The 24145-nt window shown below is 46.5% G+C and overlaps 1 long non-coding RNA gene across 1 annotated transcript; it reads right to left on the reverse strand.

The window, feature by feature from the left end:
- Nucleotides 1-8148: 8148 nt before the first annotated feature.
- LOC139274859 (uncharacterized) lies at nt 8149-23154 on the reverse strand. Its single transcript, XR_011595629.1, has 4 exons — nt 23016-23154; nt 21397-21567; nt 12072-12148; nt 8149-8987 (listed from the first exon to the last, which is right to left on the reverse strand). It is a non-coding gene; the product is annotated as an uncharacterized lncRNA (long non-coding RNA).
- Between the last annotated feature and the right edge of the window lie 991 nt (nt 23155-24145).

Here is a 24145-nt window from a genome sequence, read left to right on the forward strand (position 1 = left end):
ACTGCCTGAAAGGATGATGGAAGCAGATTCAATTCTAAATTTCAAAATAGAATTGGATAAATACTTGGAAGGAAAACATTGACAGGGCTATAGGGAAAAAGCAGGGGAGTGGGACTAATTGGATAGCTCTACCAAAGAGCTAGCAGAGGCACAATGGGCTGAAAGACCTCCTTCTGAGCTGTATAATTCTATGATGATGTGATTTTGTAATGACAGGACATGATTTGCAGGCCTGGAAGTTGGACAAACCGTTTTATTCTTCAATCTTCAATAAAAATCAATAAATCCCTTAGAGAAAGAAATCTTACAGCATGTAGTCAGTTCACAAAATGATGCACCTGCTATGATCTATTTAGAGATTTTTGCAACAAATCATATAAGAGTCGATATATGGGCAAATTTCAGAATCTGCACAATTTTGATTACATCTTAACTCATCTAAACAACCGTTAAGATACAGATTCAAAATCACATACGATGGTGTGAAGGATATTAAATAATATTCTGTGTTTATTTTGCACTGTGCCGTCTTAGCCAGATTCGAACACAAAAGCCTTTTGTACCCAGAAGTGTAACCATATAGTGCAAGATTGTTCTCACAAAAAAGCAAAAGGATGTTTATGCTGTCCCATCTTATTTTGAAGCCATATCCTTTTTGTCTAGTTATTACATTAGGGATGACTCACAGCACATTGAGATTGCTAATTAAGGCAGTGTCAAAAGTATGTCCAACAGACTTTGAAACTGCTTTCCGCAATCTATAGTTCAATCATCATCATCATAGGCGGTCCCTCAAATGAGGATTACTTGCTTCCACATGAGTTCACAGATGTTTCAATGAAGGACCCGATGTTCCAGTCCTGAACTCCAGTTGAAGGGGTGGAAGATGCCTGTGCGTGGATTTTTTTAACGTGTGGTGACCGTTGCACATCAGCCACCACACGGGCTTGACAGAGCCAGGCCTTTATCCAGTGGCAAGAGTTAACCAGGACGACTGGAGACCTGCTCTACTGCACGGACCTAGTGCGCACACATATCGCAGTGTGAGCAGGCCCATGCTGCCGCTGGGCCTTCAGCTCTTCTGGGCCCCGTATCCTCATTCAACCTAAAAGGACATTTTAAAGATGCTTGCATCACTTTACTGCTGCCCAAAGGTGGCCAATAAAGCCAAGTGAACAACAACGAAACAGCTATGTGAAAAATCTGATTTCGGGATTAAGCCAATCCTTTACTGAATCACTGATGGACAGACTCTATCCTGATGCTGGATTCTGATAAGATTTTTTTAAACTCTGGAGATGTTTTAGTTCCTGGTTAGCATCAAGGCCTGATAGTCACACTCTGTGGGATAAACCGCGATGGTAAAGATGTTGGTGTAAGATACAGAACCAATGTCATTTGGTTTCTGGTGTTACTGAAACTTTGATTTAACAATACAGGTACAACATCTGAACTCGCGAATCCTCTGGACTGAGTCCATGCCGGTTTTGGGGTTTTCCCGGATTTCAGACAAGAAAATCAATAATCTGAAATCCGGAACCCTCGACCGAATCCGTGCCGGGTTTTGAGCAGCAAGCTCCGAAATCCGGCAAAACGCGAAAGGCACTAAACGAATGAGCAACTCCAAGTGGCAGAAAATAGATATGGCAGCAAAGTGTTAAAATATTTTTATTATAGCAAAACCCCTTTTTAAGACCAGCAGCTCTGTAGCAAATAAAAATTAATCATGAAAGAATTTATTTCCAATGTATTAATGATGGTTTTCACATGATACAGACGGGGACATTGGTAATATATTCTTCTTTTCAAACAGGTTTTCTTCGAGAAAGCTATAATGGGGAATAAGGAAATGGCAGTGAAATTAAACAAAGGTATGGATTTTCGGCTGCTTTGCGCCCTGGTTTAGCGCCTGGGCGGGGTGCAGAAACTATTTTTTTGGCGTAAAACGAGGCGCACAAGATTTTGCGCCTGGGTGGAATATTCGGCAATGGTTTTGCAGCGGTGCTAAAACTTACTGTCCACTGCTGTATTGACCGTTTGGATGACGTAAATCGTCGTGCATCACTGCGCTAGTGCCCCGGGCGAAACTTTCGAGCATATCACCCGATTTAGCGCCCACCCGAGAACCTGCCCAGAAAGACTAAACGGACCCAGGGTGCACCAGGCACTAACGGCGCCATCTTTAAAACGGAGGAGAAAGTCAGAGTTCTGAGTGATTGAAAGCATTGGGAAAAGAACGCTGCATTACTGCATACTTTTCATTGTGAAGTTTATGTAAGTTTATAGTTTGTTTTAAAGGACATTTAAGGACATTTAAAAAGATGGGGGCCATACTATGTCAGCCATTAATCCTGGCTACTGGACTTATACGGCATCAAGCTGGAAGAAGGCTTATTGTTGATCATTTTCAACATAATCGAAGAGGTCACAGACATATGGGAAGGAGGCCTTACCCCCAAAAACTTTACAGGGAACATTGCTCATACCTGCAGCTCTCAGTGTGTTAGTCTAACAGTGCATTAGAAGGCTGTGCTTCCGAAAAGAAGTGCTGACAGAGATATGATAGCTCATAAAGGCAGACCTACAGCCTACCAGCGGCAACAGGACTGCACTGCCCGTTGAGGTGAAGGTGACTGCGGCACTTGCCTTCTCTGCCTCCGGCTCCTTTCAGGCATCACCAGGGGACATATGCTCCATCTCGCAGTATGCTTCACGTTGCTGCATTTGCCAAGTGACTACTGCACTGTACGCACGCAGGATGGACTTCATAAACTTCCCAATGACCAAGAAGACCCAGAATGAGAGGGCTGTAAGCTTTGGATGATTTTCTGGCTTTCCCAAGGTTCAGGGTGCCCTTTGTTGGCCGCAGATCGCCCTGCGAGCACCTTTACAGAATCCAGAGGTTTACCAAAACTGAAAGGGATTCCACTCCATGAACGTACAGATCGTCTGCGACCATACTCAGTGCATCATGGCAGTCAATGCCCAATATCCAGGGAGCATTATTGATGCTTTCATCTTGTGAGACAGAAGTGTCTCAGGCCTGTTCCAGCGTCAACCATAAGGCCAGGCCTGGATGCTGGGTTACGGCCTCACCACCTAGCTCATGACCCCCTCCAGAACCCTCCGACAGAAGCCGAGCATCGCTATAATGAGAGCCGTGCAGACACATGCAACATCGTCGAACAGACAATTGGAGTGCTTAAGCAGCGCTTCCGATGCCTGGACCACTCTGGAGGCTGTCTGCAATACTCCCCTCAGTAGGTTTCTGAGTTCATTGTGGTGTGCTACATGCTGCACAACTTAGCCATCATGAGGGGACAGGAATTGCCAATGGGGATTGCAGAACCATCTCAGGAGAGGGAAGAGGGAGGAGGAGGATGAGGAAGATGAGGAAGAGGAGCTTGGTGAGGAACCCATGCCACCATTACCTCCACCACAACCACAGGGGAGGCATCGTATAAATTACACCACTACAAAAGCCTTACGTCAGCAGATCATAATTGAATGCTTTGCTTGAAGAGTGAACGGCAGTGTCAATGATGCGTGGTGAGGCATGAGTCCGGGGTTCGGCAGAGGCCTATAAAGGACCAACGCGGCGGCAGTCGGGAGCAGCGTCGGTGGTGCGTGGAGAGGCGTGAGTCCAGGGTCCGCGAGAGGCCTATAAAGGCCCAACTTGTGCAGCAGGGAGGCAAAAAAGAAGTAGAAAGAAACAGAAAGGGGACGTCACAGCCAAGGGGGTAAGTGATTGGCTGGTGATTGGTGAGTAGTTTTTCTTTTTTCTCTTCTACAACAGTGAGTAAACTTTAGCATTGTTGTTGTCAATTTAAGTTAATCTAAGGGTTAAGTCATGACAGGAGAGCTCGGTCACGTGATATGCTCCTCCTGTAACATGTGGGAACTCAGGGACACTTCCGGTGTTCCTGACGACTACATGTGCGGGAAGTGTATCCAGCTCCAGCTCCTGACGGACCACGTTGCGGAATTCGAGCGGAGGATAGATTTACTCTGGAGCATCCACGATGCTGAGAATGACGTGAGGTAGCACTTGTAGCAAGTTGGTCTTACCGCAGGTGAAGGGTCCACAGCCAGCTAGGGAATGGAAGATCAGCAGGAAGAGCAGTGCAAGGAAGGTAGTGCAGGGGTCTCCTGCGGTCAGCCCCCTGCAAAACAGATACACCGCTTTGGGTACTGTTGAGGAGGATGACTCATCAGGGGAGGGCAGCAGCAGCCAAGTTCATGGCACCGTGGCTGGCTCTGCTGCACAGAAGGGTGGGAAAAAGAGTGGGAGAGCTATAGTGATAGGGGACTCTATTGTAAGGGGAATAGATAGGAGTTTCTGCGGCCGCAACCGAGACTCCAGGATGGTATGTTGCCTCCCTGGTGCAAGGGTCAAGGATGTCTCGGAGCGGCTGCAGAGCATTCTGGAGAGGGAGGGTGAACAGCCAGTTGTCATGGTACATGTAGGTACCAATGATATAGGTAAGAAGTGGGAAGAGGTCCTACAAGCTGAATTTAGGGAGCTAGGAGTTAAATTAAAAAGTAGGAACTCAAAGGTAGTAATCTCTGGATTTCTACCAGTGCCACGTGCTAATCAGAGTAGAGGGAGCAGGATAGTTAGATAAATACATGGCTTGAGCAGTGGTGCAAGAGGGAGGGATTCAAATTCCTGGGACATTGGAAGCAGTTCTGGGGGAAGTGGGACCTGTACAAAAGGGACGGTCTGCACTTGTACAGGACTGGAACTGATGTCCTTGGGGTAACATTTGCTAATGCAGTTTAAACTAATATGGCAGGGGGATAGGAACCTATGCAGCGAGATAGGGTGAATATGGAGTCAGAAACAGATGGTAGAAAGGTAAAAAGCAATAGTGGAAGAACGAGTAAACAAAGGCAAGAAACAAAAGGGCCACACTACTTCATAATTCTAAAAGGACAAAGGGTGTTTAAAAAAAAGCCTGAAGGCTTTGTGTCTTAATACAAGGAGTATCCATAATAAGGTGGATGAATTAACTGTGCAAATAGATGTTAACGGATATGATGTGATTGGGATTACAGAGACGTGGCTCCAGGATGATCAGGGCTGGGAACTCAACATCCAAGGGTATTCAACATTCAGGAAGGATAGAATAAAAGGAAAAGGAGGTGGGGTAGCATTGCTGGTTAACGAGGAGATTAATGTAATAGTTAGGAAGGACATTAGCTTGGATGATGTGGAATCTATATGGGTAGAGCTGCAGAACACCAAAGGGCAAAAAGCGTTAGTGGGAGTTGTGTACAGACCTGCAAACAGCAGTAGTGATGTTGGGGAGGGCATCAAACAGGAAATTAGGGGTGCATGCAATAAAGGTGCAGCAGTTATCATGGGTGATTTTAATATGCACATAGATTGGGCTAACCAAACTGGAAGCAATACGATGGAGGAGGATTTCCTGGAGTGCATAAGGGATGGTTTTCTAGACCAATATGTCGAGGAACCAACTAGGGGGGAGGCCATCTTAGACTGGGTGTTGTGTAATGAGTGAGGATTAATTAGCAACCTCATTGTGCGAGGCCTCTTGGGGAAGAGTGACCATAATATGGTGGAATTCTGCGTTAGGATGGAGAATGAAACAGTAATTTCAGAGACCATGGTCCAGAACTTAAAGAAGGGTAACTTTGAAGGTATGAGGCGTGAATTGGCTAGGATAGATTGGCGAATGATACTTAAGGGGTTGACTGTGAATGGGCAATGGCAGACATTTAGAGACCGCATAAATGAACTACAACAATTGTACATCCCTGTCTGGCGTAAAAATAAAAAAGGGAAGGTGGCTCAACCGTGGCTATCAAGGGAAATCAGGGTAGTATTAAAGACAAGGAAGTGGCATACTAATTGGCCAGAAATAGCAGTGAACCTGGGGACTGGGAGAAATTTAGAACTCAGCAGAGGAGGACAAAGGGTTTGATTAGGGCAGGGAAAATAGAGTACGAGAAGAAGCTTGCAGGGAACATTAAGACGGACTGCAAAAGTTTCTATAGATATGCAAAGAGAAAAAGGTTAGTAAAGAAAAACATAGGTCCCCTGCAGTCAGAATCAGGGGAAGTCATAACGGGGAACAAAGAAATGGCAGACCAATTGAACAAGTACTTTGGTTCGATATTCATTAAGGAGGACACAAACAACCTTCTGGATATAAAAGGGGTCAGAGGGTCTAGTAAGAAGGAGGAACTGAGGGAAATCCTTATTAGTCGGGAAATTGTGTTGGGAAAATTGATGGGATTAAAGGCCGATAAATCCCCAGGGCCTGATGGACTGCATCTCAGAGTACTTAAGGAGGTGGCCTTGGAAATAGCGGATGCATTGACAGTCATTTTCCAACATTCCATAGACTCTGGATCAGTTCCTATCGAATGGAGGGTAGCCAATGTAACCCCACTTTTTAAAAAAGGAGGGAGGGAGAAAACAAGGAATTATAGACCGGTCAGCCTGACATCGGTAGTGGGTAAAATGATGGAATCAATTATTAAGGATGTCATAGCAGCGCATTTGGAAAATGGTGACATGATAGGTCCAAGTCAGCATGGATTTGTGAAAGGGAAATCATGCTTGACAAATCTTCTGGAATTTTTTGAGGATGTTTCCAGTAAAGTGGACAAAGGAGAACCAGTTGATGTGGTATATTTGGACTTTCAGAAGGTTTTCGACAAGGTCCCACACAAGAGATTAATGTGCAAAGTTAAAGCACATGAGATTGAGAACTGGTTGGCAGACAGGAAGCAAAGAGTAGGAGTAAATGGGTACTTTTCAGAATTGCAGGCAGTGACTATTGGGGTACAACAAGGTTCTGTGCTGGGGCCCTAGCTGTTTACATTAATGATTTAGACGAGGGGATTAAATGTAGTATCTCCAAATTTGCAGATGACACTAAGTTGGGTGACAGTGTGAGCTGTGAGGAGGATGCTATGAGGCTGCAGAGTGACTTAGATAGGTTAGGTGAGTGGGCAAATGCATGGCAGATGAAGTATAATGTGGATAAATGTGAGGTTATCCACTTTGGTGGTAAAAACAGAGAGACAGACTATTATCTGAATGGTGACAGATTAGGAAAAGGGGAGATGCAAAGAGACCTGGGTGTCATGGTACATCAGTCATTGAAGGTTGGCATGCAGGTACAGCAGGCAGTTAAGAAAGCAAATGGCATGTTGGCCTTCATAGCGAGGGGATTTGAGTACAGGGGGAGGGAGGTGTTGCTACAGTTGTACAGGGCCTTGGTGAGGCCACACCTGGAGTATTGTGTACAGTTTTGGTCTCCTAACTTGAGGAAGGACATTCTTGCTATTGAGGGAGTGCAGCGAAGGTTCAGCAGACTGATTCCCGGGATGGCGGGACTGACATATCAAGAAAGACTGGATCAACTGGGCTTGTATTCACTGGAGTTCAGAAGAATGAGAGGAGGATCTCATCGAAACGTTTAAAATTCTGACGGGTTTAGACAGGTTAGATGCAGGAAGAATATTCCCAATGTTGGGGAAGTCCAGAACCAGGGGTCACAGTCTCAGGATAAGGGGTAAGCCACTTAGGACCGAGATGAGGAGAAACTTCTTCACCCAGAGAATGGTAAACCTGTGGAACTCTCTACCACAGAAAGTTGTTGAGGCCAATTCACTAAATACATTCAAAAAGGAGTTAGATGTAGTCCTTACTATGAGGGGTATCAAGGGGTATGGCGAGAAAGCAGGAATGGCGTACTGAAGTTGCATGTTCAGCCATGAACTCATTGAATGGCGGTGCAGGCTCGAAGGGCCGAATGGCCTACTCCTGCACCTATTTTCTATGTTTCTATGTTTCTATGGCACGTTTGACTGTTGCCTGGCCACTCTATCCCACCAGGTTGACTATTCCCACTCTTATTCTGCAAATGAGACACTACATAGGAATGATTAAGGTGAACAATTTATCAAACAGTGTCAACTGTTAGAACTTTGTTAACATAATTTGCAAACTTTGAAACTTTAATAAAACAAAAAATTATCTGCATTCATCAGTGTGATTAAACAACAACATTATAACCAACAGAATGCACAACATAATGCAGCAATCCCTGCCCGACTGTCTTTTACCATCGGCTTCCCCACCCCCCTTACCCTTACCCTATCACCCTCCCTTACCTGCTGTTCATACCCAAAGTGGCACCAAGGTGGCATGCAGCAAAGTTGCCAGAGCGCTGCTGTGTTGAGGGGGAGAGGCATTAGAGTCGCCACCTGGGGAGACACTGGACCAACTCGTGGCATGGAAGGCCCAGCTTCTGACTGGCGAGCCTCTTCATCGGAGTCGCCAGTCACAGGTGCTGTGGGTCTGGGTGTCACACTGGGGAACGCAGAGAGTATAGCGGAATGGTTTATGGACTGCACCACCTGCCCAAGCTGAAGCAGAGCTTGTGCCTGTGAAGCACCATATTCGGAAAGGCTTCTCGCCACACTCTCTGGAACGCCAGTGTGACTGCTAGAGGCCACCAGCCTCATGTGGGCACTGATGGCCTCACAGATTTCGCGGCTCACACCGACAATCTGCGACCCTACCTCTGTAATGGTCGAAGTGAGATCCTCGATTATCGTGGGAATCCTACCCAGGACATCAAGGAGCTGACGGGTGAGCTGGAGGCTCTCCCTGGACATTTCCACCACCTCCAGTTCCACGTCTGCCTGTCTGTCAGCAGACCAACTTTGCCGACTCACCCTCGGGAGAGATGCCCTATGGGATTCGACCCCAGAACTGCATTGTTGCACGTCACTTGTCCCAGGAGCCTCGGAGGTCTCAAAGCCCGGGAAAGTTACATCATCCTTAGATGAGATGTTTTCTGGTAGAAAAAGAGGTGTAGAGTGCATCTGCCCCAGAGTCGGCTGCTCTGTGAACTCCTCTTCCTCCTCTTCCTCCTCCTCATCCTCCACATGATGGCCTGATGTGGAGGGTTGATCTGAGGGATGCAGTGCCTGTGACTGGTCATCTGGAAGTAGAAAGCAACAGATGAGTGGTTAGCAGCAGGGGAGGGGGCAGGGTGACATGAGGAAGTTGCATAGCACAGGCTCATTTGAATGACCATACTACTCCATTATATCTAGGCCAGAGACACTGTGTCTGAGGCAGAGACCTACTCAGCGATTTCCCTCAATATTCTATTAAGAATGGCTGGCAGGGGTCTAGATCCACCCCTCCAATATAATTCTTCCCATCTCCTCTCCACAGCCCCCATAAGAGCTTCATTAGCCTCTTGAGAAAATCGCCTGGCATGCTGTCTTGCTTCCTCCTCCTCCATGATCAAAACCAAATTATGAAATGGCTGATTGAGCCCCGGGTGTACTGCACATGTGCGCGGCTACGCCCTGCATTAGCTTTTGCAATTGGACACCAGAGCAGAAGCACGGGAAGAAAAAAAAATTGCGCATGCACAGAACGGCCGATTTTCTTTAGTACCGCAACTTTCGGCTCCGGCCCACAAATTCTGTGGTGCAACGCCAGAGATAGCGCTAATGCCCGTCATGAACTTTCATTTGGCGAAAGTTGCACGCTCTGGCGCTAACGCTAACCCGGTTTTGATTTCGCTGTGATTTGCGCCCGGAAACAGGCAAAATCGCAAAACGCCGAAAATCCAGCCTTTTGTGTCTATCTTCATGGAAGACGCAAAAAAACTCCCAGAAATAGTGGAGAAGGGCTTCGCGAGAATGAGGAACTGTAAGAAATTAGTATTAGATGAAAAAATAGTACTGAAGAACTTAATGGGATTGAAAGCCAATAAATCCCCTGGACCTGATGGCCTACATTCTAGGGCTTTGAAAGAGGTGGCAATAGAGATAGTCAATGCATTGGTTATCATCTTTCAAAATTCCATTGATTCGAGGATGGGTCCCACAAATTGAAAGGTAACTAATGTAACCCTGCTATTTAAGAAAGGAGGGAGAGAGAAAACAGGGAACTACAGGCCAGTTAGCCTGACATCAGTTGTAGGGAAAATGCTAGAATCTATTATTAAGGACATGGTAACAGGGCACTTAGAAAATAATAATAAGATTGGGCAGAGTCAACACGGATTTATGAAAGGGAAATCATGTTTGCCAAATCTGTTTTTTGAGGCTGTAACTAGCAGAATAGATAAGGGGGAACCAGTGGATGTGGAGTATTTGGATTTTCAGAAGGTGCCACACAAGGTTATGAAACAAAATTAGGGCTCATAGGATTGGGGGTAATATATTAGCATGGATTGAGGATTGGTTAATGGACAGAAAATGGAGTAGGAATAAAATTTTCGGGTTGGCAGGCTGTAACTAGTGGGGTGCCGCAAGGATCAGTTCTTGGACCCCAGCTATTCACAATCTATATCAATGATTTGGATGAGGGGACCAAAATGTAATATATCCAAGGTTGCTGATGATACAAAGCTTGGTGGGAATGTAAGTTGTGAGGAGGATGCAAAGAGACTTCAAGTGGATATAGACAGGTGAACTGAATGGGCAAGAACATGACAAATGGAATATAGGGCCCAAGTTTCGGGCCGCGCCTAGAACGGCGCAGCCCCGACCTGGATGCCTGTTTTTCGCGCCACAAAGTGCGCCTAAAAATAACTTACAGATTCTCCGGCTCCCTGCTGGTCCTCTGGAGCCGGGCGCGGCGCAGCACAAGCTGTGGGGGGCGGAGCTAGGTCCCTGCGCTGAAAACAGTGCCGGGACCTCTGCACATGCGTCCAAAACTGTGTGGGAGGGGCCCGAAGCATGCAGCCCCTAGCCCTGACCGAATGGCCTCACTGGGGCTGCGTGCATAAGGCTGCCTCCCACGCCCAGCTCCTGCTTCTTCCCGACCCGATTTGACTCCTGCTTCCGCCCCCCCCCCCCCCGCCCCCGGACCCGACCCCCGCATCCCCCCCCCCACCCCCCGCCCCCGGACCGGACCGGACCCGACTCCCCGGACTGGACCCGACCCACGCTCCCCCCCCCCACCCTACCTGACCTCCCTCTCCCTCCCTCCCCGACCCGAACCGAACCGACCCCCCCCCCCCCCACCCGGACCGGACCCGACCCAACCTGACCCGAAGTTTAGAAGAAAGAGAGGTGATCTCATTGAATCTTTGGAATTCACTACCCCAGTGGGCTGTGGGGTATATTCAAGACAGAGATCGATAGATTTTTGAACATTAAGGGAATCAAGGGATATGTGGACAGTACAGGGAAAGTAGAATTGAGGTAGAAGATCAGCCATGATCTTATTGAATGGTGGAGCAGGCTCGAAAGGCCAAATGGCCTACTCCTGCTCCTAATTCTTATGTTTTTACGTTCTTAAAGCTGACTTTTTCCAGGACTGTTTTCATGGATCTTGGCTATTTTTCTATAATGACATGGAACAGAATTTGTTATTTTAAGTGATTTGCACATAATCTTTAAAAAGACAATAAAATCCTAAAGCTTATTAACAATTATTTAAAAAATGATCATTACATGAATCTCTTATCAATATAGAGTTTTAGGCCCTTGTATAAACAGGGAGGGAGTGGAGGTGGGGTTCATATTGACTGTGGAGTTGAGGTAGAAGATCAGCCATGGTCTTATTGAATGGCAGAGCAGGCCCAAGGGGCCGAATGGGTGGGATGGGGGTGGGGGGAGCTGTAGGTGGAGGTCGTGGGGTTCATAGCGACTGTGGAACCCAGAAATGTGGGTAATGAGGAGATCCTGCGGAATTTAATGGCAGGACATCATTTACATTTTTATTTCCCAAGGTGTTCTGAGATTGAGAGGCTGGTTGTCGGGTGGGAAGTCCTCTGCTGGCAGGTCACAGCCGGGGAGCAGAGAGCAGGGAGGGAGGGAGATATCGTGCGAGGATGTGAATGGGAGGAGGAGTTTGTGGGGTCAGGGGCGAGATCGTGGATTGGGGAGGAGAGATCTAGGGTGGGGACGGTTGCGGTCAGCGAGAGCGTGGGGGCTTTGGATCATGGGTTGGGGGGGGGCTTTGGATCCCAGGGAGGGGCCCGATCATAAGGGGCCGGTGAGGGTGGGGAGAACCCTTGCTCCTCCTACTCCACAAACAGTGCTGGAAAGGCACTTACCTGCTACCTTCGGCTCTTATTGACACCAATCAGCTGTCGTGTTTGCCAAGTCCTCTGAAACTCTTTTTGGAGTTCATCTGCAAAACAAAAAAAACATTAAACGGTGCCACCCGACCTGGGTGACACTCCAGACATTTATAAGGCCCTTTTTTTTTCCCCCTTTTTTTTGGTTTTTTTTTTTGTGTTTTCCTTTTTTTGGTTTTTTTTTGGGCACTAAAATCACAATTTTCCCCAGTGCCCCCTATAAAAGGGAAGGGGGACACTAAAAGCACCGGCAATTAAAACAAATTAAACTTAAAAACGTAAAATCAAATTAAAATTTGGTTGCCGGGCGTGATGATGCACTTCAGTCCCTCCGGTGCCCACCTCTCGCGGAAGGCCGCGAGCGTACCGGTGGACACCGCGTGCTCGATCTCCAAGGACACCCTGGACCGGATGTAAGAGCGGAAGAGAGGCAGGCAGTCAGGTTGAACGACCCCCTCGACCGCCCGCTGCCTGGACCGGCTGATGGCACCCTTGGCCGTGCCCAGGAGCAGCCAAGTCCTCTGAAACTCAGCCTGCAGCCGTTAATTCTAAAAGTCTGTTAAAGTTGGAGGAATGCAGCCTCATTTGAATATTTAAATAACTGACCCCACCCATTGGGAGTAGGTTAGTCACCTTCCTCCCAAACCGCCTCGGTTAATGTTCGAGGCGGGTTTGAGTTGGTTTCAGATTTTTGAAATTTTAACCTGCCACCAGCCATCCTCCTGAGGGTATTGAGGGAGTTAAAATTCTCCTTACATGCAATATTGTAAAAACAGCACTTTGATTAGGTCAAAGCTAGAAGCAACAGGGGAGAAATTGGGCTCCCCTGCCTTTGTTTTCAAGCATTCATGGCGGCTGCCTAAAACAGGTGTTATGTTAATGAGGAGCCTGTCTCAGGATCGCTGTCAGGAATTTGTTAGTATGTTCCCCTCAGATTTGTTAGTATGCTCCCCATCAGCAGCCTAATCAGGAAAGTAAGTATTTATTTTAGCTTCATGTCAGGATGGGGAAGCAAGAGTGCACCTCTGGCTCCACAGCACTATTGTGGGTCACTGTTGGCCTGATGGCCATTTTGAAATAAGTGCACTGCCAGTATCCCCTTAATATTTCAGAAGCCACTAGAAATGCTTTAAAATCAAGTAAATTGACCAAAAAAAAATCATAAACTACCAGCAAAATGTCTGCCAAACCTTTGCAGCATTTTAAGTAAGAGCAGATGAGGAATCCTTTAAGTAATGTTGGACATAACCGCCTCCTGATCTGTTCTGCCCATGAGTTGTGGCAAGAGTGATTGACATGCAAATAATGTTGGGGTCTTAATTGTGCCATCTGATTCCTATTTCATTATTTTAATTAGTCCCCTGGATGCTGCCAGTGGTCACCAAATTGAGGCCAGCCCGGAAATCGGAATCAGTAATGCAGTGCTTGTTTGTGGCACCTCTGTGGTAAGTCGATGTTCATTTTGCAATTTTCATCCTTCAACCGCCAAATTTATAGAGGTAAACCGGTTGGTAGAGAGGTGAAAAGCGGTCCCTGTAGCTCCAACTGCACTTCAACAGAAATACCAGAGTGATTCTGGGACTGTGTTACAGACCATCAAATCAAGAGAGGAAGAGGTATCTACAACTGTATCATCAAATCATGAAAGCAGCCAATGAAGGGAAGGTCACAGTGATGGGAGATTTAAATTATCCACTTACCAGTTGGATAAACAAGGCACAGGCACAGAGCTGGGAGGCCCTCAAGAGGCCTTTGTTTCTGCAACCATTAATTGCTCCTTAATTCAGCATGTGATGATTAGCACTAGATGTGATAATATCTTGGACTAATGCTCTGTAATGAGCCAGAGCTGATAGAGGCAGGGAAGCACCTTGCCCATTCGGATCACTCTGATTCTAAGATTTAAAATACGGGCAGTAAAAATCGCCTGGGGGACTTCGCTGCCTACATTTAGCCCCCTTCCTGCAGCCTTCGAGTTTAAACTGCTGGTCTGAGAAAACGGGTAGCCCGCTCATCGAACGGCCGGCTGCCACTTCCCACTAGTTCCAAGCAGGCAGTTGAGGCACAGGAGCTAAAAATTGCCAGTTCTCACACTGCTGAGATCACTTGCTGCCTTCCTCTGCCCTCACCCGCTCGATTCTTGTCCTGAGTTAAAATCGGAACTTAGGCAGGGATAGGTGTAAAACGCAGTTAGCACCATCAAAAGGCAAGCTAAAAAGAATCTGGAGAGGAGGATTGTGGAAAAAGCCAAAATAATAGGAAAAGTGTTATTTGCTTCTGTTAGAAGTCAGAGGTAGTTAGTATTCACAATCTATAACAATGATTTGGAAGGGGACCACATGTAATATATCCAAGTTTGCTGATGATACAAAGCTAGGTGGGAATTGAAGTTGTGAGGAGGATACCAAAATGGCTTCAAGGGGATATAGACCGAATGGCCTACTCCTGCACCTATTTTCTATGTTTCTATGTTTCTTGACAGGCTAAGTGAGTGGGCAAGAACATGGCAAATGGAATATAATGTGGAGAAATGTGATGTAATCCACTTTGGTAGGAAAAGTAGAATAGCAGAGTATTTTTTAAATGGTGAGAGATTGTGAAATGTTGGTGTTCAGAGGGACCTGGGTGTCCTTGTACACAAATCACTGAAAGTTAACATGCAGGTACAGCAAGCAATTAAGAGAGAAAATGGTATGTTGGCCTTTATTACAAGAGGATTTGAATATAAGAGTAAAGACGTCTTACTGCAATTATATAGGCCCGGGTGAGAGTATTGTGCACAGTTTTGGTCTCCTTACCTAAGGAAGGATATACTTGCCATAGAGGGAGCGCAACTAAACTGGTTCCTGGGATGGGGGAGATTGTCATATGAGGAGAGATTGAGTAGACTAGTATTCTCTAGAGTTTAGAAGAATGAGAGGTGATCTCATTGAAACATACAACATTCTTACAGGGCTTGACAGGGTAGATGCAGGGAGGATGTTTCCTTTGGCTGAGGAATCTAGAACCAGGGGTCACAGTCTCAGAATAAGAGGTTGGCCATTTAGAACTGAGAAGAGGAGAAACTTCTTCACTCTGAAGGTGGTGAATCTCTGGAATTCTCTACCCCAGAGGGCTGTGGAGGCTCAGTCTTTGAGCATATTCAAGACGGAGATCAATATGCTTTTGGATATTAAGGGAATTAAAGGACATGGAGATAGTGCAGGCAAGTGGAGTTGAGGTAGAAGATCAGCCATGATCTTATTGAATGGCGGAACAGGCTCGAGCGGCCAAATGGCCTACTCCTGCTCCTATTTCTTATGTTCTTATGTGAGCAAATAGGATTATTGCAGGATGACTCCAGCAGGATTATAAATGATTGGAAGGGCATGGCAGAAGTGTTGAACAGATGCTTTAGGTTAAATTTTCAACTTTACTGCCTGTGCAGTAAGCTGATGGAGTTGATTAGTCGCGTATTGAAGAACCTGTCCAATTTTCATTCTATTCTAATCAATGGAATGAAAATCAGGCAGGTAATATAACGGGAAGGCAATTCACTCCTCCAAGTTACAGCACAGACCGGGAAGACAAAAAGCTATCCCTTTTGTTGTGTATCTGTAAAGCATGCACTCCCATGTTCCACCACCAGGGAGCTCATCCCCTGAAGTCCCAAGGGATCGCAGCATCCCTTGGGAGCACTGTATATAAGCCGGCCCCTAAGGCCTGTTCCTCACTCTGGAGTAGTGAAGACTGAGGTCACTGTTACTTTAATCTCCCTGTGTGCAGTCTCATCTGTGTTAGGAACACAATAACTGGCGATGAGTATATGAATCCAATGCAAAGATGCAGCAAACTGTGGGCATCCTGGAAAAGTTCTCGGAGGGTGAGGACTGGGAAGCCTATGTCGAACAGCTAGACCAGTACTTTGTAGCCAATGAGCTGGACGGAGAAGGAAGCGCTGCAAAAAGTCCTCCTCACGGTCTGCGGGGCACCGACCTACAGCCTCATGAAGAATCTTCTGGCTCCGGTGAAACTCACAGATAAGTCGTATGAGGAGCTGTGTACACTGGTTCGGGAGCATCTTAACCCAAGGGAGAGCGTGCTGATGGCGAGGTATCGGTTCTACACGTGCCAGCGATCTGAAGGTCAGGAAGTGGCGAGCTACGTCGCCGAGCTAAGGCAATTTGCAGGACAATGTGAGTTTGATGGCTACCTGGAGCAGATGCTCAGAGACTTTTTTGTACTGTGCATTGGCCACGAGACCATCCTACGAAAACCTTTGACTGTAGAGACACCGACCCTCAGTAAGGCCATTGCGATAGCACAGGCGTTTATGTTCACCAGTGATAACACCAAACAAATCTCTCAGCACACAAGTGCCAGCAATGTTCATAAATTAACTGGAACTGTGTTTGTGAGCAGAAATGTACAGGGCAGAAACCATGAGTCTGCAACTGTCAGCAGGCCTCAGGTGACCCAGATGACTCAGAGTCCCCAACAAAGGATTAATGCAAGGCAATTCGCACCTTGTTGGCATTGTGGAGACTTCCATTCAGCCTATTCATGCAGCTTCAAAGGGTATGTTTGCAAGAGCTGTGGAACAATGGGGCACCTCCAACGAGCTTGCAGATGATCTGCAAGCTCTGTAAAACCTGCTAACTACCACGTGGCAAAGGAATATTGGTCCATGGTGGATCAAAGCAATTTCGAGCCTCAGAGAGAGGAAGCAGATGCTGAAGTTCATGGGGTGCACACATTTTCGACAAAATGTCCACCTACAATGCTAAATGTAAAATTGAATGGCTTACCCATAGCCATGGAACTGGACACTGGCGCTAGCCAATCCATCATGAGTAAAAAGATGTTTGAGAGACTGTGGTGCAACAAGGCACTCAGACCAGTCCTGAGCCTCATCCACACGAAACTGAGAACGTACACCAAAGAGCTCATCACTGTCCTGGGCAGCGCCATTGTCAAGGTCACCTACGAGGGTACGGTGCACGAACTGTAACTCTGGATTGTCCCGGGCGATGGCCCCACACTGTTTGGAAGGAGCTGGCTGGGCAAAATCCGCTGGAACTGGGATGACATCCGAGCGCTATCACATGTCGATGAGGCCTCATGTACCCAGGTTCGAAACAAATTTCCTTCCCTTTTTGAGCTAGGCATTGGAAACTTTTCCGGGGCGAAGGTGCAGATCTACTTGGTCCCAGAGGCATGACCCAGTCACCACAAGGCACGAGCGGTACCTCACATGATGAGGGAGAGAGTGGAAATCAAGCTGGACAGGCTGCAACACGAGGGCATCATCTCCCCAGTGGAATTCAGCGAGTGGGCCAGCCCGATTGTTCAAGTACTCAAAAGTGATGGCACGGTCAGGATTTGCGGCGATTATAAAGTAACTATTAATTGTTCTCGCTGCAGGACCAATACCCGCTACCTAAGGCAGACGACCTATTTGCTGCGCTGGCAGGAGGCAAAACGTTCACCAAGCTCGACCTGACTTCGGCCTACATGATGCCCGAGCTGGAGGAGTCTTCGAAGGGCCTCACCTGCATCAACACGCACAAGGGACTGTTGATCTACAACAGATGCCTGTTTGGAATTCGGTCAGCTGCAGCGATCTTCCAGAGAAACATGGACAGCCTACTCAAGTCGGTACCATGCATGGTGGTTTTTCAGAACGACATATTGGTCACGGTTCGGGACACCGTCGAGCACCTACAAAACCTGGAGGAGGTCCTCCAGCGACTGGATCGCGTAGGGCTGCGGCTGAAGAGGTCGAAATGCGTCTTCATGGCAACAGAAGTGGAGTTTTTGGGGAGAAAGATCGCGGCGGATGGCATCGGCCCACAGACAACAAAATAGAGGCTATCAGGAACGCGCCCAGGCCACAGAACATCGTGAAGCTGCGGTCGTTCCTGGGACTCCTCAACTATTTTGGTAACTTCCTACCGGGGTTAAGCACCCTCTTAGAGCCGCTACATGTGTTATTGCGTAAAGGTGAGAACTGGGTGTGGGGAAAAAAACAAGTAACTGCTTTTGAGAAAGCCAGAAACATTATATGCTCCAACAAGCTGCTTGTATTGGATAACCCATGTAAAAGACTTCTGCTAGCATGTGATGCGTCGCTGTACAGCGTCGGGTGTGTATTACAAGCTAACATTGCGGGGAAGTTGCAACCTGTTGCCTATGTCTCCAGGAGCTTTTCTAAGGCCAAGTGGGCCTACAGCATGATTGAGAAAGAGGCATTAGCGTGTGTGTTCGGGGTAAAGAAAATGCCTCAAATTTGAGCTGGAAACCGATCATAAGCCCCTCATATCTCTGTTCGCTGAAAACAAGGGGATAAATACTAATGCCTCAGCCCGCATACAAAGGTGGGCACTCGCGCTATCAGCGTATAACTATACCATCCGCCACAGGCCAGGCACCGAGAACTGTGCAGATGCTCTCAGTCGGCTACCATTACCCACCGCGGGGGTGGAAATGGCCCAGCCTGCAAACTTGGTGATGGTGGCGCAGCCCGCAGACTTGTTGATGGTTGGAAGCATTTGAAAATGATAAGTCACCTGTGACGGCCCGCCAGATTAGGACTTGGACCAACCAAGATCCTCTGCTGTCCCTAGTAAAAAACTCTGTACTGCATGGGAGCTGGACCAGCATCCCCGTTGAAATGCAAGAGCTAATCAAGCCGTTCCAGCGGCAAAAGGACGGGCTGACCATTCAGGCAGAGTGCCTGTTGTGGGGTAACTGCGTAGTGCTACCCAAAAAGGGCAGGGAGACGTTCATCTCGGATCTGCATAGTAATGATGGGTAGAATAATGATGAAAGCGATAGCCAGATCCCACGTGTGGTGGCCCGGTATCGACTCTGACTTAGAGTCCTGTGTGCGGCAATGCCGTGTGTGTGCTCAGTTGAGCAACGCGCCCAGAGAGGCACCACTAAGTTTGTGGTCCTGGCCCTCCAGACCATGGTCAAGGATCCATGTAGACTATGTGGGCCCGTTTCTCGGTAAAATGTTCCTGGTGGTGGTGGATGCCTTTTCAAAATGGATTGAACGTGAAATAATGTCGGGAAGCACCGCCACCGCCACCATTGAAAGTTGAGGGCCATGTTTGCCACCCACAGCCTGCCTGACATACTGGTCAGTGACAACGGGTCATGTTTCACCAGTGCCGAATTTAAAGAATTCATGACCCGCAATGGGATCAAACATGTCACCTCAGCCCCGTTTAAACCAGCCTCCAATGGGCAGGCAGAGCGGGCAGTACAAACCATCAAACAGAGCCTTAAACGAGTCACAGAAGGCTCACTCCAAACCCGCCTGTCCCGAGTACTGCTCAGCTACGGCACGAGACCCCACTCGCTCACAGGAGTACCCCCTGCTGAGCTACTCATGAAAAGGACACTTAAAACCAGACTCTCGCTGGTTCACCCCATCCTGCATGATCATGTAGAGAGCAGGCGGCAGCAACAAAATGTAAACGATGGTCGTGCCACTGTGTCACGGGAAATTGATCTGAATGACCCTGTGTATGTGCTAAACTATGGACATGGTCCCAAGTGGATCGCGGGACGGCGATAGCTAAAGAAGGGAGTAGGGTGTTTGTAGTCAAACTAGACAATGGCCAAATTTGCAGAATGCACCTGGACCAAATGAGGCTGCGGTTCACAGACTGCTCTGAACAACCCACAGCAGACACCACCTTTTTCGATCCCACAACACACACCCAAAGGATCAACGACACCACCCCGGACCAGGAAATTGAACCCATCACGCCCAACAGCCCAGCAAGGCCAGGCTCACCCAGCAGCCCTGCAGGGCCAACAACACACCAGCCCAGCGAGGGCACAGCCAACACACCAGAACAGACATTTGTACCGAGGCGGTCCACCAGGGAAAGAAAGGCTCCCGACCGCCTCACCTTGTAAATAGTTCACGTTTACTTTGCGGGGGAGTGATGTTGTGTATCTGTAAAGCATGCACTCCCATGTTTCGCCACCAGGGAGTGCATCCCCTGAAGTCCCAAGGGATCCCAGCATCCCTTGGGAGCACTGTATATAAGCCGGCCCCTAAGGCCTGTTCCTCACTCTGGAGTGTCTTAATAAAGACTGAGGTCACTGTTACTTTAACCTCCCTGTGTGCAGCCTCATCTGTGTTAGGAACACAATACTTTTCTCTTTAATTTGAACTGTGGGACCGCTGGATTTGCTCCTTGCAGAGCAGATAAAACTGAACATTGAATTTATTGCTTGTATCTCAAGGGAAATAGTGCAAGCTAATTTACAAAGCACCAAAGCCAGATTTAATTTATCCTATGATACTAAAGGAAATGGCTGAGCTTCTTAATATGCGCTAGTAAATATTTTCAGTAGCTCACTGCGAATAAGGAAATGTCAGATGATTGGAGCAAAGCACATATGCTGCCTTTATTTAAAAAAGGATTAACATCATTGCTTGGAAAATATTGACCTATGAGTTTAAGCTCTGTGGTGATGATGTTAATGGAAAGTCTCATTCGACATGCTGTGAATGATCATCTCGAATGCTCAGGCTGGCTGGGGGATATCCAATACAGCTTCAGGAAACAGATATTGTGAACCCACATCATTGGAACAGTGGCTATGGTCGACATCGTTTACTTGAATTTCCAAAAACGTTTTTGGAAAAGTGTCACATGAGGGACTGTGTGCTAAAATGAAGTCTGATGGCATGAAGGATAATGGAGTGAGGTGAATTGGCAAAAGAAAACCCCGTAAGGGTGGTTATAAACTATTTAGCTTCTACTGGAAATCCTCATGGTTCAGTATTAGGTTCCTGTCAGTGTATGTTCATTAATAATCTGGACCAAGGCATAAGATCGCACAATAATTAACTTCAGGCATAACACTAAAGGCTAGAATTTCCGTTGCGCCCCATTTGGGGCGATAACTTTTGAAATCTGAGAAAAGTATCGGCAGATGATAATCCTTTTTTGATACCAGGAACTTCAGCTTTATCACTCTAAGAGGGAAGTGGAGTGCTAAATCAAGCGCTAACCACTTCTCTTCAGGTGCTAAATGTGTAATAGGGAGCGGTAGCGGCAGAGCGCTGAACTATGTGGAGTGCAATGTTACTGGCATCAGAGGCCCCTTTCCTCGCTTATAGGGAAGGGGCAATAATGGTTTGCAACATTCTTGTAGTCAGTTCTGTGTGGCCAGGGAACTGCGTGACTGTCATTATAGCCCCAATCACTCTCAGAGACTGGAGGCTTGGACATCGCACAGCAGTCAAAAGCATTCAGCAGACACCAGGCTGGTGCAAAGAATAAAGATTGCCTACCTGAACATCACTGCCTTTAATTATCGCTCCCCAAGCAGCCTGCCAAGGTGACAATGTCTCCTGTTGCTGCCGTTGTTGACACTCAGTGATGTAGCAGGGAGTGGGAGCGAATTTCATATCCAGGTTGGTAACGGGATGTTGCACACCTGATGATCTACGATCTATGGGGCACTAGAAACCAAGGTGGTAAGTGTTAGTGCCAGCGCAAAACCACCAGCAAATTCACCGACGCCTGGTCAGTAACCCCTTAGCGCCTGTTACCAGCAGGCGCTAACAGGAAGCGCAAAGCAGCCGAATTTCTCCCCTTACGGGCCTTAGAAGAATATAAACTTCAGCTGGATTTGGATAGATTGGGGAGGTGGGCCCAAGACTGACAAATGCTTTTCAGTATAGTTAAGAGTACAGCAATGCACACAGGTGTGCAGCATACATACAAACAGTGTATCACAAGTTAATCGGTTTCGGTTAATAGTGACTAGATTCATGGTACTATAATGTGAGTTATATAATGCTTTGGTGAGATCGCATCTAGTTTGTTCCTCCCACCTCACAAGTGATATTGTGGATTTCGAGAAGATATGGAGAATAGCAACAAGGATGATTCCTGGCTTAAGTGCATTGCGCTATGGAGATAGACTTCATGTGTTAAGTTTGGATTTGCTGGAGATGCTATGATTTAGAGATAATCAGTTTCAGGTCTTTAAAATTAGTAAGGGCATTGATAACATACAATTAAATGGATTGTTCAAGGTGATAGGGCTGGGTAGGACTCGTCCACCCACTTAAATTGAGAAAGCAAGGAGTGAGGTTGGATGTTCAGAAGTTTTATTTTTCTCAGGAGCAATCAAACTGTGGAGCACAATTCTTGAGGTGATGGTGAGGACTGACTCTTTGCAGTCCATCAACAAGGTGTTAGACACATTTTTGAAAAATGATGTGATGATGGCAAAAGGAAAGTAAGACAAATGATTCTGGGTAAGAACTGATGAGCTTGAGACCTCCCGGGGCTTGTCTGATCACCTTCGAGGGATCAAAGAGGATTTTTTGACAGACAATTCCTGAATTAGCTATGAGTTGCTGCATGTTTTTCCTCCCGAGAAGGTGGTGGGGAGGAAGGATAGTTACATAGGGGTGAGTTCAGCAAAAAATGGGACCTGATGCCTTTTCCTGTCCTAGGTGAATACAACACCCATTTACTCTGTTTCCTGTTTATCAGCCAACTTTCATTTTCTCGTCCTTCATGTTATTCAGTGCATTATCTTTTTCTCACTATTTCAGTAGACTTATGAGCCTGTAAATTGATTAACACTTCATTAAACTAACAGAACGAGGACTTTCAGACAATTACATTAAACATTTGTACATAATGATCTCACAGCATAATTTCAAGGTCATTCAGAGATAACCAAACTCTTTCATCCTCACACTTCCTGAGGAATGAAACATGTTGAAGAGTGATAATAAAAATTAAAAAAACTGCAGGTGCTGGAAATCTGAAACAAATATAAAATGCTGGAAACATTCAACAAGTCAGTCAGCATCTGTGAAGAGAACAAACAAGTTAACATTTCAGGTAAACCCTTCATCAGTATTTGAATCGTTATCTTGTCTATTCTGACCATAGATGTGGACCAGTTGGCGGAGTGTTTCCATTTTCTATTTTAGCTCTAGATTTCCAGTACTGTATTTTCTTTTTTGCTTCTGTTTTTCAATTCACTGCCACTGTCCGTCCAGGAAAGCCAACTTTGAAGGTGTTCTGTTCCTCTCCAGAAATAATAAAAAGAAGTTGCTTTGAGAACCAAGGCTGTAATTGGGGAGAAACCTTTAATCAAGGTTAATACAGAAAGAAACATTCAACATGTTTCATTCCTCAGGAAGTGTGAGAATGAAAGAGTTTGGTTATCTCTGAATGACCTTGAAATTATGCTGTGAGATCATTATGTACAAATGTTTAATGTAATTGTCTGAAAGTCCTCGTTCTGTTAGTTTAATGAAGTGTTAATCAATTTACAGGCTCATAAGTCTACTGAAATAGTGAGAAAAAGATAATGCACTGAATAACATGAAGGACGAGAAAATGAAAGTTGGCTGATAAACAGGAAACAGAGTAAATGGGTGTTGTATTCACCTAGGACAGGAAAAGGCATCAGGCCCCATTTTTTGCTGAACTCACCCCTATGTAACTATCCTTCCTCCCCACCACCTTCTCGGGAGGAAAACATGCAGCAACTCATAGCTAATTCAGGAATTGTCTGTCAAAAAATCCTCTTTGATCCCTCGAAGGTGATCAGACAAGCCCCGGGAGGTCTCAAGCTCATCAGTTCTTACCCAGAATCATTTGTCTTACTTTCCTTTTGCCATCATCACATCATTTTTCAAAAATGTGTCTAACACCTTGTTGATGGACTGCAAAGAGTCAGTCCTCACCATCACCTCAAGAATTGTGCTCCACAGTTTGATTGCTCCTGAGAAAAATAAAACTTCTGAACATCCAACCTCACTCCTTGCTTTCTCAATTTAAGTGGGTGGACGAGTCCTACCCAGCCCTATCACCTTGAACAATCCATTTAATTGTATGTTATCAATGCCCTTACTAATTTTAAAGACCTGAAACTGATTATCTCTAAATCATAGCATCTCCAGCAAATCCAAACTTAACACATGAAGTCTATCTCCATAGCGCAATGCACTTAAGCCAGGAATCATCCTTGTTGCTATTCTCCATATCTTCTCGAAATCCACAATATCA

The sequence above is a fragment of the Pristiophorus japonicus genome, chromosome 10 (assembly GCF_044704955.1).
Source record: "Pristiophorus japonicus isolate sPriJap1 chromosome 10, sPriJap1.hap1, whole genome shotgun sequence".
NCBI lineage: Eukaryota > Metazoa > Chordata > Chondrichthyes > Pristiophoridae > Pristiophorus > Pristiophorus japonicus.